Source organism: Diorhabda carinulata, chromosome Y (genome assembly GCF_026250575.1).
Source record: "Diorhabda carinulata isolate Delta chromosome Y, icDioCari1.1, whole genome shotgun sequence".
Taxonomy (NCBI): Eukaryota; Metazoa; Arthropoda; class Insecta; order Coleoptera; family Chrysomelidae; genus Diorhabda; species Diorhabda carinulata.
The window spans coordinates 1,974,483-1,980,074 of NC_079473.1; the positions used below are offsets into that span (position 1 = coordinate 1,974,483).

Below are 5,592 nucleotides of genomic sequence, written 5' to 3' on the forward strand. Positions count from 1 at the left end.
TAGAGATTATTGTCATTTTCAAGCGTTTATTCACTATCACAGCTTCAAAGGTGAACATAAAGATAGTTCGTCCCTGGAGAATATTCAGGAATGCATATTAACATCATCTGTATCTTGGAAGCCATATTACTTATGTCAGACTCCTCTACCTCAGAGTTTAGTATTAACGACACGTACAAACATAGTAGACTATAACATAAATAGATATGATATAGAACTACTCAATTATCAATGTGACTTAAATATTAATGATGTAAACCGTAATAACACGACAGAAACCAGAGATAACACTACAATTGCCGACCAGTCCAGTGTTTTTTATTGCGTAGTCATGACAATTGTTTTCAGCCTACGCCTCTCTTTCCTTATATGGTATCCAAGTATCCAACCTTTCGCACCTTGATCAAGTTGATCAACTCCCTCTCAGTTCCCGCTCTTCTTAGTACATCATTGTTCCTCACTCATCTGTCCATGGTATACACAACAATTTTGAAGGGTCTACATTTCGAAGGCTTATATTTTATTGATGGACGATATCTTTAATGACCATGTTTCCATGCGGTACCGTAAAATTGACCAGACATAATATTTGACCATTCTATAATGAAGGTCACAGGAGAGATTATGGATACACAATATCGGTTTAAAATTAATGGATGCCTGTCTTGGGTGTTCAATGCGGCTCTTAATTTTCTGCTGAGGGTCCCATTTCTCGATAGGCTCGATAGGCGTATTATCTATATGTGGTTAGGCACTTCAAATTGCATTTCAGCTTATTGCCATGCACTTGGTTTTTGTTGCATTTATTTTTAAGCCATATGATTTCCCAATATTGTTTATTTCGCCCAAGGAATAATTGCAACTCGAGTACGTTGTCTGTGAGTATTGCCGTATCGTCTGCATAGCGAATATTATTCAGCGGGTATCCATTAACTTTAACACCATAATCAGAGCCTTCAAGAGCCATTGCAAAGACTGCTAGTCAACTTACAATAAACCAGATCAAACAAAAATTTGACAAAGTATATTGAAGACATCATAAAGTTTTGTGAGATATGATAAGTAAATAAATGAGTTTTCCGCCCAAACCAAAATTCATGGTCATGCCTGATAAACCCTTGAAAATCGTTCATACTAATCTATTTTAAGGTAATGCACAGAAAAAAAAACGCCTACCTTAACTCACCACTGACTACACTCCATGATATGAAATAATCATTTACTTTACCATCCCTGACTGCTCCAGTTTAACAATATGTGCGAAAGATTTCATTTAATTTTAATCAAACACCTTAGGTTACCCCAAAGCACTAGATCTACATTATTATTAAAGAACGAATGTCTTAGGCGTTGCTAGGCTACAACTCTATTCACTTCTCAACGAAACTAAAATCCATGAAGTATCAAACGAACATCTGAATATAAATCCTCTTCTAAAATTTACAGTGTGAAAACTTTGAAAACAAATAAAATATTGCCAAGAAAATCAAAACTACTCGTATATGATTAATTCCAAGGAGTAACGAAATCTACAATACGACAATACAAACATTATACAAAATTGATATTTTTTGAGATTGATAGAGTGGACCTGAAGAACCTCCACAGACCCGTTACAAAACCAAACCAAATGGATCCTATAAACGGAACATTATACAGTTTATTGGTAAAATTATTAATAAAAAAGTGAATTGTCAAGATACTATTCATATTTCCTTCTATAATAAACAACTGACCTTTAGTTTTTGTATTAGATGTAGGTGGTGTCTGAATCCAAATTATTCTTCTTTCTCCAACAAAATAGATTTGATTATTACCAAGGAAAAGTTTCAGATGCATTGAGCTAAATTGGGTGTTTTCCAAAAGAAAACAAATAAAAATAAGAGGATTCTCTTAGCAAAGGCAAAATCATTGAATAAATTGGTAAGACAAAAACTTTCTCTAGTTGCCACAGTCAGGACTATATATTCAGCTTCTGTTGAAAAAATAAAAACTGTTGATTGTTTTTTGGGATTCTAACATTTTAAATCAAAATCCTGTTGTAGATTTGCTGTTAGTCTAATCTCCTGCCAAATCCAAGTCAGTATATCCTAATATTTTAGTATCACTTAGATTAGGTCGTGTAACTAATTAAACAATCTATTAATTGAGGAACGGGTTTCTTTGTTTCAGTTTTAGCTCCATTCAAAAGTATTATATATTCTATATTCGACCGCTCTGTCACTGAGAGATCTTAATAAATGATTCAATGTGATATAGGAATACAAACCCTTCTGAGGCCTATTTGCTGAGATAAAGGGTGTTCAAAATTTTACATCAAAATCAAAAATTTGCGATACATCAAAAACGCCCTAAAATTTCTTATTCAAATAACCTAACCAATATGCTCCTTAATAAAGTAATATTTTGACATAAGCAAACTTTGGAGTAATTTAACCAGTGGCACGCTGTCAGGGTTTTTATCCCCCTATTTTTCACGCCACTGTATATATATATATATATATACGACAGTTTCTACATATATGTAATATTTCTATATGGATAGTTTTTATAAGTGAAAGACCAAGGAAGACAGAATGACAACGATTTCTCTATCCTCCGCATATATGTAATACTCCTTTATGGGCAGTTGGTATATGAAAAAACGTCTCTATGTTACGGTGCCGACAACTTTCATTTTCTCTCTCTTTCGAGACACTTTATCTATACTCCATGCTTGAGAATGCGCGCAGAATCAAGCTGGAGCCTCGAAGGATAGAAAAATCGTTACCATTCTGTAATCCTTAGTCTTCCACTTATAGAAACTGCCCATATAAAAGTATCACAAATACGGCAAGATCAAACACTTCGGTTTTGTGCCATTTTTATTGCGTACGAGTTGCAATTCTAGTGAGAAATCTAGTTATTTTTTGCTTAACAACCAACCAAATGTCAGTGTCAGATCAGTTGACCATAGAAGTAATCTAATATCTTTTCGATCTCGTGGTAAATCTAACCCTGTATATAATCTTTGAATCCAACTTTAGTTCGATTTACTATCGATATACTATCCTGCAAAAAGTAAGTAAACTATATATTATTTTCTCATAAATACTGTTACTTTTTTGCCTTCACATCTTTATCTTTTTACATCTTTCTCGACAGTCGGCTCAAGACTGTTGAATTCATAGCAAAAATAATGGATTTCATTATATATTAAAACAGATATTATAATTACATATATCATAATTAATCATAGTAGTAAAGTAGAGAGTCGTGTGCTTAAATTAAACCTGTGGCAGGCCTGAAATGGATTGTAAAAGTATGAAGAGAGCTCCACTAGCATAAGATCACGGACATGTAAACAACAATTAATAAATATAACAAATAATAACAAAGAACAACATCTATACTTATACTTCACAACTGCTTTAGATTTATTACATATAAACAACAGATTGTGGCCTTTTGAGAATATCATCAGGGAAATAAATAATTTAATTTCAACAAATCTCACTGTGAAGGTTGTTAAAAAAGGTTCACTGTCGTAGGATCCAGTTTGTAGCTGAAAAGCTAAAAATAAGAAAAAGTGAGATGTTAGAAGCATCTACTGATAATATTTACTTGCCAAAGTTGTGGTTTTATAAAGACCTTCTATTTACTGATCAAGGAGCATCCAATGTGTTCAAAGGTAAATTAAATCTAAAAATTAATAGTGATGCATCTGAAAGTATATCAGAAAGTGTATGTAATTTTTAGCTTAAATATTTAATAAGAAGTATTTCAAATTTCTCTTTTGTTGTAGCAGAACCTTGATCCTGAAATTGTGTACAGTGATGTAGAAAGCTTGGGATGCTTATCCCAAAAAGGATAATCTGAAACACCATCTCAGTAGGGCCCAAAGTCATTCAAAATAAAAAGAGGCAGTAGATTAGGGGAACCAGAAAAAGAAAATATCACAAATCTATTTACCTCTGCAGTGACAGTGCTGCCAAGTAAAAAAAAGAATAGTGAAGAAGTTCATCATCAGCCTAAAAAGCATCGTTTATTTGCAGAGTAAGTTTTTTAAAAAAGTACTAAAAAAGAGGCTGTCCCCTGCTCATATTATCCACATATCATTTAATCTGCCATTATTACTCACTAGAAATTGGGTCAGTGAAATTAATTAATGGAACAAAAACTACAATAACAGCAGAGGGATAGGTAGTTGATCGAAGACTTGAAAACTCTCAGTTGCTATTTTACAACAAATAATTTATTTCCATATTTATTGCAGATGAAATGGATACATAAGAGAATCAAGATTAAATTGACGACTTGAATAGCAAAATTTCTAGCCTTTAATTTGATGCAAAAAGAGAGCAAGAAAAAATGAATTACTATCCATTTCTAATTATATTTTATTTCTGGTCTCTTTATTTATTTTACAGTTTCCTTTTTTCAATAGTTCTCATAATACTTAATATTCAATAAAAGTATATCTAATTTATATTCTATTTTATTCATGGGCTTTGTTTTCCTTGAAAAAAAATTACATTAGACTTTAATAATCTAAAAGTAAAATTTGGTATTACACTAGAAGTAGAATAAACTAATTTACAATATTACATTATAAAGGTAAGTAACAATTTTTTAAAGTGAAACTAAAAATAGAAAAACTAGAAATTGAAACAATATTGCCAACGTATTTTATTCATTATTCAATCATTAAAATAATTTGTAACTTTTCAGATGTTGAGTGCTTCATTTCTAGGTCTACCATAATACATAATAATACCAAAAGCAGCTTCTGCTACACATTCAAAATATTATAATTTGCATTTCTTATAGTTATAATTCAAATTCCTTGAAAATTTTTAGCCTCTCTGCTTTAGTTGTTGAATATCATTATAGAAACAGAAAGCAAACATTTTAAAAACAAAACAGAAGAAGTGTCTATTGCAAACTAATATTTTTGAAAAATATCTTGTAAAGTGAAAAAAACTCTTTAGATTTTTCACTCAATTCACTTCTCTATTGCAATGTTTTCAATTCATTTCAATTCAATTTTCACAAAAACAACAGGAATAAAATGAGATATAGTGCTCTCTGAAATTCAGTAATAAAACTGCAAGCTTTGAAAACTTTCCCCTATAGCTAAGTATCTTAGTGTTACAATGAGTTTATGATCTGCCAAGGGTTTTTGAGATATCTTATGTTTTATTTTTCTCGGGGGTTTTTCAAATGTTTTTTCATCTATTCTCAAATAATTTTTGAATGTTTTTTCACCTAGCTCTCTAACTAAATTGTTTCTTTTTGTTCTATCTAACCACGGCCTGGCCCTCCACCGCCTGGCTGCTTTGTTCTGCCTCCATACTCCAAAAGCAAGGCAGCCGCAGATGTAATTATTGCCTGTGATGCACCAACCCACTTTTTCTTGTTTACTTTACTTTTACTTAAACAATTTTGTAAGTTGGAATTTCTGGAACCGTTGGCAATATTCATACTGAATACACTGTTTACACTACTGCACCAACACAATTACACTGTCTGACTGTTAGACAGTGTAATTACGGTTTTCGAAATGCGAGTCAGACAGTGTAATTGTGAGTGTTGGTGTTTCAGTATATAATT

The 5,592-nt window shown here is 31.9% G+C and overlaps 1 long non-coding RNA gene across 2 annotated transcripts; it reads left to right on the top strand.

Annotated features, from left to right (window-relative positions):
- Nucleotides 1–2,964: 2,964 nt before the first annotated feature.
- Nucleotides 2,965–4,468, top strand: LOC130903012 (uncharacterized). Of its 2 annotated transcripts, none has more exons than XR_009060509.1 (3): nucleotides 2,965–3,060; nucleotides 3,785–4,035; nucleotides 4,256–4,468. It is a non-coding gene; the product is annotated as an uncharacterized LOC130903012 (long non-coding RNA). The 2 variants fall into 2 exon arrangements; XR_009060508.1 differs by having other exon boundaries at nucleotides 2,992–3,060; nucleotides 3,788–4,035.
- The last annotated feature ends 1,124 nt before the right edge of the window (nucleotides 4,469–5,592 follow it).